We start from the raw sequence: 10,481 nt of genomic DNA, 5'->3' as shown, positions 1-10,481 counted from the left end.
ATAACTCGACTCAAACCATACCAAACCATACATAAATAGTTACATAAATTATCATACATGGCAGCATATGCTTAGATTACCCAGGATAACCTAAAAAAAAAGTCAGGTAAAATGACTTATTTCCACTCTAGCTCTAGTTCCCGAGACAGATTTTAGAATACTTAACAGAGGCGATGAAATAACGGTTATTTCATCGCCTGAAGAATACGAGGCTGGTGTCCGGTTATTTAATAACCGGACACCAGCCTCGTGCCTCAGGCTATGGAAAACAATACATAAGTCTCTGTTGGGTGCCCATAGTTGTATATGATCTGGCTGTGTGCATAAAATATTATTATTATTTTTTTTATTATCACACTGGCCGATTCCCACCAAGGCAGGGTGGCCCGAAAAAGAAAAACTTTCACCATCATTCACTCCATCACTGTCTTGCCAGAAGGGTGCTTTACACTACAGTTTTTAAACTGCAACATTAACACCCCTCCTTCAGAGTGCAGGCACTGTACTTCCCATCTCCAGGACTCAAGTCCGGCCTGCCGGTTTCCCTGAACCCCTTCATAAATGTTACTTTGCTCACACTCCAACAGCACGTCAAGTATTAAAAACCATTCGTCTCCATTCACTCCTATCAAACACGCTCACGCATGCCTCCTGGAAGTCCAAGCCCCTCGCACACAAAACCTCCTTTACCCCCTCCCTCCAACCTTTCCTAGGCCGACCCCTACCCCGCATAAAATATTGTGAACATTAAATCGCAACTCATGTAGGGAGTCAAGCTACGGAGGTTCGAGTCTTTCTCTGATCTCAGAAGAAATGTTTGTGTGTGTATATATATATATATATATATATATATATATATATATATATATATATATATATATATATATATATATATATATATATATATATATATATATATATATATATATATATATATATATATATATATATATATATATATATATATATATATATATATATATATATATATATATATACGTATGTGTGTGTGTGTAATAATGTTGGGTATGTTTCTTTAAACCTGTTCACCTAATGCTTAGATACCTGAGGTACCTGGGTATTAGGCGACTTAGCTTGAATCCTGGGGTAGAGAATTAATTGACCTCAACAGAGATACGTCAGTCTGGTGACGGTGACTTCATTCTGTTATTGTAATCCAATTTTTTTTATTGCAGGATACTGTAAACTACTAGGTCTAGGAGGTACATAGATATATATTAACAATAATTCTAATTATGCCCTCAGGGTGGTCTTAAAGACCGGGTTTAATAATTCCCATGAATCTAACATCTTTGAACCATTTCTTCTCCCCTAGTGTACCAATAAAGCAAGGTGAGCTATATTGATTATTTAAAGCTGTAGGTTAAAGTAAAAAAATGCCTCGTTTCTCCTATTTTAAATATAAAGAAACCTTCCCTGAAGAGTCTATCATGTCAGAATTCAGTAAACACAATGTCTTTATAAACGTTTTATGGGGAACACTAACGCCAGATGTATCAAAATTCTCTGATAATCCCGTTGAGAAAGTTGTGCAGTACAACACGGTTTCCGGGGATGGTTGGCAACACAGTAGGAGTGACCACACTGCCAGACAGCAGAGTTAACATAGACGTAGTGTTAAGCAGAAGTTTGGTTAAACGTAAAGCAACACTTTATCTCGAGCTTCGTCAACCACTCAGTGGCAGCCAAGGTAAACCGCTTGACTCGTCGAGCTGATCATTGTTCTTCCTGACCTCCTATTGTTCTGGCCCTTAGATTAACGCCTTTAAGAATGGAATTTAGTAGTGCTAAAAACGTCTCGTTGAGGCGAGCCGCCACCATGACGCTTCGGGCGATGCGGTACCAGAAACGGGCCTAAAATTCGTCCTTAACGACGTTTTTTTATTCCAAGGAAACACATTCAGTAGAGATGCCAGGTTTTCTCGATATTTCCAAGAGCAGGAACCTTAATGCGCCTTTTAGTACACTGATAAAAAAAAAAAACGAGCACGTGTGTACTACATGTATCTAGCTGAATTTATGGGTGTTGAGTTCCAGCTCTTGGCTCTGCCCCTAACCTTTATTTGCTATTATGATGTTGTCCCTTTAAGAAAGGTGTCTTGGTGCCTGTGAAGGACTCTACATTAAAAGGACCGAAGCCACCCTCCCTTCTCTCAGATCAAACCTGATTACCTCCCATTCCCCAGGTGTTGCGTGGCCCCACAGGGTCAGCGCTTCTCCGTGAATGTAATAATAATAATAATAATAATAGTCTTTAAGTGATTATGTATTTGCTTTCGAAATCTTGTCTGGTTTAAGCTAACAACAATTGCAAAGTGCTTGCTAATATGTGTATAATTCACCTGCATACTCAGATTCCGTATGTGTCCCGGTGATCTGGTGGCTAAAGCTCCCGCGTCACACACGGAGGGCCCGGGTTCGATTCCGGGCGGGTGGAAACACTGCGACGTGTTTCCTTACACCTGTTGTCCTGTTCACCTAGCAGCAAATAGGTACCTGGGTGTTAGTCGACTGGTGTGGGTCGCATCCTGGGGGACAAGATTGAGGACCCCAATGGAAATAAGTTAGACAGTTCTCGAAGACACACTGACTTTCTTGGGTTATCCTGGGTGGCTAACCCTCCAGGGTTAAAAATCTTATCTTTCTCTGTCCTCTCCTGTGTCCCAGTGTCTCTCCCCGTGGCATAGAGTGTCCTGGAAGATCTTTAGATTTAGATTTTGCTGCTGAAGCGGCAGATTTTTTATTTTTGCACCCATTATCCATCCTATGAACGTTAACGCAAGATGATATTTATACACAAAAGGCCTAGGAACTAGGCCCAAAAAAGGGGTTAACAGGAGACCATGTTGTTATATATCTACAAATATTTATTGTGAGCAAACTTAGAGTATTTGCATAATATCTGGTGTCATATAGGTTAGTATACTATCTATCTGTATTCTTCAGTAAGAGGACATTGAAGCATATAGTCCCGTAGCTCGGTTGCTAGCGCACTCACCTCACACACTGAGGTCTGTGGATCGATCCCCGGTACGGGTAGAAACATTAGGGCATGTTTTCTTAAAACTCCTGCTGTCCCTGGTCACCTAGCGGTAAATAGGTACTTGGGTGTTAGCTGACTGGTGTGGGTCGCATCCTTGAGTATACCTAAAGAGAGTTTCTGGAGTCAACGCCCCCGCGGCCCGGTCTGTGACCAGGCCTCGTGGTGGATCAGGGTCTGATCAACCAGGCTGTTACTCCTGGCCTCACGCAAACCAACGTACGAACTTCAGCCTGGCTGGTTAGGTACTGATTTTAGGCACCTGTCCAGCGCCTTCTTGAAGACAGCCAGGGGTCCGTTGGTAACCCCCTTATGTATGCTGGAACGCTGTTGAACAGTCTTCGGCCCCTGACAATGTTTTCTCTTAGCGTACTCGTGGCGCCCCTGCTTTTCATTGGGGGATGTTACATCGCCTGCCAAATCTTTTGCTTTCGTAGGGAGTGATTTTCGTGTGCAGATTTGGGACTAGTCCCTCTAGGATTTTCGAAGTGTATATTATCATGTACCTTTCTCGCCTGCATTCAAGGGACTTCAACTGTTCCCGGTAATTTAGATGCTTTATCGTACTTATACGTGCCGGGAAAGCTAGCTTTATTTACATTCTCCTGGTCTGCAATTTCGCCAGCCTTGAAGGGGGCTGTTACTGTACAGTAATATTCCAGCCTAGAGAGCACAAGCGATTTGAAGAGAATTATCATGGGCTTGGCATCCCTAGTTTTGAAGGTTCTAATTATCCATCCTATCATTTTCCTTGCAGCTGTGGTAGACGCATTATTGTCATATTTGAAAGTGAGATCCCCTGGCATTATCACTCTAGATCCTTCACATTAGTTTTACGCTCTATTGTGTGGTTGGAATTTGTTTTATACTCTGATTCAGTTTTAATTTCCTGGAGTTTACATATCGGAGTAATTGAAATTTCTCTTCACTGAACTTCATATTGTTTTCCGAGGCCCATATGAAGATTTGGTTGACGTCCGCTTGGAGACTTGCGGTATCTCCGATGGATGATAATGTCATGCAGATTCGGGTATCATCGGCAAGGGAAGACACGGTGCTGTGGCTTACATCTCTGTCTGTGTCAGATATGAGGATGATAAACAGGATGAGAGCAAGTACTGAGCCTTGTGGAACAGAGCTTTGCACTGTAGCCGCTTCAGACTTTACTTTGTTTGCTATTACTCTTTGTGTTCTCTTTGTTAGGCAGTTATAAATCTAAGTTATAGAGCCTGGGGAGAAAATTTGCCTAATTTGCCCGAAATACTCTGCCTAACAAGGGGCCTTTTTTATAGTAACTGATGTCAGCTAGATCTGTATAAGTTGTACATGCACTTGTAGAAATAGAGATGATTATTATTATTATAGTGTTTAACAAAGTGGAGCTGCCGAACTGCCAGAAGTATTCGTAACCAAGCCTGAGCCTGGCTACTACAACATCAATCAGTCTGTTCACATTCCAAGTTGCCCCGTAAACATGCTTATCTACGTTCATGTTATCATAGTGAGTGATAGATCTATTCAGGCTTCTAGCTGCAGTCCTATGACATTCACTTTCATTACACAAATAACCCGCACATAGGAGACTTAAACTTACGGCGATGTTTCGGTCCGACCTATACCATTAACTAGTCATACTAGTGTGACTAGTTAATTGTCCAAATAGGACCGAAGCGTCGTAGGTTTCAGTCTCTATACATGCGGGTTATTTGTGTATTATTCCGGTCACAGTATTGTGCCTTTTTATTCTTTATTCACTTTCGTTATCTATTTTTCTCATAATATTATTCCTAATGCTAGACACTTATACCTTCGGTGTAATTTCTTTGTCTAATTTATCAGATGTATTGTATGCGATGGAATCCATAAAAACTGTTTAGAAATTTTATTTTTCCTCAGACGTTTGAATATCTATACCTGGCTTCTACAATGAACAATTTGTCAGTCATTATCTCACTGATGACAGAATCATTAGTATTCAAAGAGCCAGGGCTCAGTGTCATAAGTTAACTTTAGTGTCAATAGGGTGGCAAACAATTCAGGACGCCCAGTTGTTAATTCTCAAGCCTAACTCAACATAGTTTCTATCGTTCTTATGTAGGAGGTGGCAACAAGAGCAGATGCAGCCCTGGTTAGATCCATCAGCGTATAAAATTTGTGATATATTATTACTAACAGTTATGCGAGAAATTTCCTCTTTCAGCAGTTGTCTTTGCAAGTGATTTAAGGAAGGGATTATTTGTGTTGAGCTTCTTGGGAGGGGCTTCAAGATATGTGATATTTGATGAGCACAACCTCCATTAAGGGGTTGAAATGCTCTTATTGGCTACAGAGATAGAGAAATGTGGCTCATTTAAATTTTTTTTTTTTATTTCTATATATTTAGTATGATTTGTAGTGACACTGTCTGGTTAATTTCTTAACATTCAGTTACCAAGGACAATGTTAATCTCAGCAGTGTTAATCACTGATACTAGGAACACCAAGCTCCTTCCTTATATTTAAGAACCTTAGTAGTTTTAGGACAGCGAACAATAATTCTGAGTGTTTCGTTTTGCATTAGCTCCAAGAGCCGGAGAGAATTTTAATTAGCCAACGTTAACATGGGCACAACATAATTAGTTAAGGATCTTATATAGACTATCCTACAAGATGGCTATATCCATATAATAGTGGCTCCAAATCCGCTGGAATGAAACCTGGTAAACTCTCATAGCTACTGAGCCAATAGGAATGCTTGGCGATATCCTCATCGCCAAACTGAACTCTCCCATCTCAGGTTGACAGATTTCAATGCCTCTGTAACTCCTCCTGTGTGAAGGAATATGACAGAGTACCACTATAAGTAACCATTCTGTGTTCAGTGTGGTGAAGTTAGTTATATTATTGGGCTCCTCTCAGAAGCGAATGCCATGTTTGGAGCATTTACAGAAACACACACAAGGGATGTTTTGGACGGAGAGATTAAGATAGAAAACTATAACACATATCGATGTACTCACCTAATTGTAGTTGCAGGAGTCGAGACTCAGCTTCTGGCCCCGCCTCTTCACTGAACGCTACTAGGTCCTCTCTCTCCCTGCTCCATGAGCTTTATCGTAGCTCATCTTAAAGCTATGTATGGTTCCTGCCTCCCCTACATCGCTCGCCAGACTGTTCCACTTCCTAACCACTCTATGACTGGAGAAATGCTTCCTAACATCCCTGTGGCTCATCTGAGTCTTTAACTTCCAATTGTGACCCCTTGTTTCTGTGTCCCCTCTCTGGAACATCTTTTCTCTGTCCGCCTTGTCTATTCCACGCAGTATTTTGTATGTCGTTATCATGTCTCCCCTATCCCTCCTGTCCTCCAGTGTCGTCAGGCTGATTTCCCTCAACCTTTCTTCATAGGACATTCCCCTTAGCTCTGGAACTAACCTTGTCGCAAACCTTTGCACTTTCTCTAATTTCTTAACGTGCTTGCCCCGGTGCGGGTTCCAAAATGCTGCTTACTACAGTATGGGCCTGACCTACACGGTGTACAGTGTCTTGAAAGATTCCTTACTTAGGTATCGGAATGCTAATCTCCTGGAAGCACCCTGGCTCAACAGGCACATACCAAGGAACTAATGACGCTTTGTGAAATGTACTCATTGAACCAACAGATAAGTGATCCCACTAGAAATGAAAATACCCTGGATTAGATATTTACAAACAACGAGGAACTAATCAGAGATAAAACAATTACAACATCAATGAAGTACCAAGGAGTATAAACTCAGGGTTAGGGAACTACAACACTGTATTCACCTATTTGTGGTTGCAGGGGTCGAGACATAGTTCCTGGCCCGCCTCTTCACTGATCGCTACTAGGTTCTCTCTCTCTCTCCCTGCTCCATGAGCTTTATCATGCCTCATCTTAAAACTTTGTATGGTTCCTGCCTCCGCTACGTCACTTGCCAGACTGTTCCACTTCCTAACAACTCTATGACTAACGAAATACTTACTAACATCTCTTTGACTCATCTGAGTCTTCAAATTCCATTTGTGACCCCTTGTTTCTGTGTCCCATCTCTGGAACATCCTGTCTCTGTCCACCTTGTCAGTTCCTCGCAGCATTTTGTATGTCGTTATCATGTCTGCCCTAACCCTCCTGTCCTCCAGTGTCGTCAGCCGATTTCCCTTAACCTTTCTTAGTAGGGCATTACCCTTAGCTCTGGAACTAGTCTTGTTGCAAACCTTTGCACTTTCTCTAATTTCTCGACGTGCTTGACCAGATGTGGGTTCCAAACTGGTGCTGCATACTCCAGTATGGGCCTGACGTACAGGGTGTATAGTCTTGAACGATTCCTTACTGAGGTATCGGAATGCTATTCTCAGGTCTGCGAGGCGCCCATATGCTACAGCAATTATCTGGTTGATGTGCGCCTCAGGAGATGTGCTCGGTATTATACTCACCCCAAGTTCCTTTTCTTTGAACGAAGTAGTCTATACTCTGTCTGCGGTCTTTTTTGCCTTTCCCGATCTTCATGACTTTGCATTTGGCGGGGTTAAATTCGAGGCGCCAGTTGCTGGACTAAGCTTCCAGCCTGTCCAGGGTTCTTTGTAGTCCTGCCTGATCCTCATCCGATATAATTCTCCTCATTAACTTCACATCATCTGCAAACAGGGACACTTCTTAGTCTATTCTCGTCATGTCATTCACATATACCAGAAATAGCACTGGTTCTAGAACTGACCCCTGTGGAACCCCGCTCGTCACAGGCGCCCACTCGGATACCTCGTCGCGTTAGGTATTCTCTGACCCATTGCGGTGTCCTGTTACATGTTCCTGATCCTCTAGCTTTTGCACTAATCTCTTGTGAGGAACTGTGTCGAAGGCCTTCTTGCAGTCCAGAAAAATTCAATCTACCCACCTCTCTCTCTCGTGTCTTACTTTTGTAAGATACGAGAGAGAGGGGCGGGTAGATTTGCTTTCCATGAATCCGTGCTGGTTGTCGTTTATAAGCGTGTTCCGTTCTGGGTGCTCCACCACTCTCCTCCTGATAATCTTCTCAATGACTTTGCATACTATACACATCAGTGACACTGGTCTATAGTTTAGTGCCTCGTGTCTGTCTCCTTTCTTAAAAACGGGGAAAACATTTGCCATCTTCCATACCTCAGGTAGTTGCCCAGTTTCACTGCATGTGTTGAAAATTGTCGTTAGTGGTACACACAGCATCTCTGCTCCATCTCTGGACCCACGGAGAGATGCCCGGTCCCACCGCCTTTGAGGTATCAGGTTCGCGTAGCAGTTTCTTCACCTCCTCCTCGGTTGTGTGTATTTCATCCAACACTTGTTGGTATATCCCTTGTTGGTGTACCCACCTGATCTGACTTCCTGGAATCCTTTCGGTCTCCACTGTACATACTTCCTTAAATCTCATTTCGAGCTCCTTACTTCTTGGTCGTTTCTTGTGAGCTCCCCAACTTCTTTCCTCAGCCTGATTACGTGGTCCGTGACTGTTGTCTTCTTCCTGATGTGGCTATACAACAGTTCTGGGTCAGACTTGACTTTTGATACTATGTCGTTTTCGTACTCTGAGTCTCCCTCCTTATCTGTGCATACTCGTTTCTGGCTCTTCAACTAATCTCTTTATTTTCCTAGGTCCTTTGTCTTCTGTACTTTTTCCATTCTCTAGTGCACTTAGTGTTTGCCTCCCTGCACCTTTGGGTAAACCAAAGGCTCATTCTGGTCTTCCCATTATTTCTGTTACCCTTGGGAACATACCTTTCCTCTGCCTCTTTGCATTTTGTTGTTACATGTTCCATCATTTCGTTTACTGACTTTCCTACCAATTCTCTTTCCCACTGAACCTCCTGCAGGAAGTTCTTCATGCCTGTGTAGTCCTCCCTTTTGTAGTTTGGCTTTTCCCATCTTACTCCTGTTACCCTCTCCACTTGTAATTCTACTATGTATTCAAAGCTCAGAACCACGTGATCACTAGCTCCAAAGGGCCTTTCATATGTAATGCCCTCAATATCCGAGCTACTCAGGGTAAGCACGAGGTCCAGTCTTGCCGGTTCATCCTCACTTCTCTCTCTCTCTCTTTGGTAGTGTCCCTAACGTGTTGATGTATGAGGTTTTCCAATACCACATCCATCATCTCGGCTTTCCATGTTTCGGGATCAGCATGTGGCTCCAGGCTTTCCCAACCAAATTAATTAAAAACATAAACGTGTCGCAAGCCAAGAGATCACTGATTTAGAACAATAACTTAAGAGGTCATACCAAACAGAAGAAGCACACGGGGAACAAAAGGCTATCCACGATATTGCAAGAGGCCCAAAATATTTTTTATTCATATGCAAAATCCAAGTTAAAAACTACCTGTAGAACTGGGCCATTGAGGAGAGGAGACTCCTACACTGACGATGAACAGGAAATTAGCGAAATTTTAAAGGAACAGTATGAGTCGGTGTTCAGCAATCCACTAAATGAAAGCAGGGTAGATAATGCAGAAACTTTTTCACTCCAGCAGAAGGCCGCGCAGACAAACTAAATGACATTAGTACCAATCCCATAGATTTCGAAAAAGAAACTGAAATCATGCCTACTCAGTCAACACCTGGAACAGATTCATGGAATGTTTTATTTATATATATATAAAAAAGTGCAAAGTACCACTAGCAAGAGCCCTCAGTATTCTCTGGAGAAAGAGTCTAGACATAGGTGAAATACCAGAGACATTGAATAGCGCAGACATAGCTCCATAAGGGAGGTAGTAGAGCACTAGCTAAAAATTACACACCCGTAGCACTAACTTCCCACGGCAGATTACAAATTTCATGGAACAGCACAATCGGCATAACCCAAACCATCATGGTTTTAGAACAGGACCATCATGTCTGTCACAACTGCTGAACCATTATGACAGAATTACGGAGGCTTTGTAAGATAACCATAATACAGATGTGATATACACAGACATTGCAAAGGCATTTGACAGATGTAATCATAGAGTGACTGTACACAAAATGAAGGTCATAGGCATTACGGGTAAGGCAGGCAAATAGATTTTTCAGGTTCTTAACACAAAGCACAAAAATTAGTAGTAAGAGCAAAATCCAGCATCAGCAAGGTAAAAAGCTCAGTCCCCCTCTGCACCTGGCCACCCCTCCTTGGTGGGAAACAGCAGGGTTGCCCGAGAAAGAAAAAACTTTCATTATCATTCACTCCATCACTGTCTTGCCAGAGGTATGCTTACACTACAGTTAGAGAACTGCAACATTAACACCCCCTTCCCTTCAGAGTGCAGGCACTGTACTTCCCATCTCCAGGAATCAAGTCCGGCCTGCCGGTTTCCCTGAATCCCTTCATAAATGTTACCTTGCTCACACTCCAACAGCACGTCAAGTCCTAAAACCATTTGTCTCCATTCGCCCCTATCTAACACGCTCA

General features: G+C 42.5%; 1 protein-coding gene across 1 annotated transcript in view; it reads left to right on the top strand.

The window, feature by feature from the left end:
- The first annotated feature begins 1,662 nt into the window (after positions 1–1,662).
- Positions 1,663–10,481, top strand: part of LOC128699321 (hexokinase-1) — a 40,404-nt gene continuing 31,585 nt past the window's right edge. Inside the window, exon 1 of the mRNA XM_053791939.2 lies at positions 1,663–1,711. The gene's annotated coding sequence lies outside the window, so the exon portion shown is untranslated. The remainder of the gene's footprint in view (positions 1,712–10,481) is intronic.

The sequence above is a fragment of the Cherax quadricarinatus genome, chromosome 61 (genome assembly GCF_038502225.1).
Source record: "Cherax quadricarinatus isolate ZL_2023a chromosome 61, ASM3850222v1, whole genome shotgun sequence".
In the NCBI taxonomy this organism is placed as follows: Eukaryota; Metazoa; Arthropoda; class Malacostraca; order Decapoda; family Parastacidae; genus Cherax; species Cherax quadricarinatus.
The sequence above is the reverse complement of the archived record's forward strand: the minus strand, read 5'-3'. Positions and strand labels throughout refer to the sequence as shown.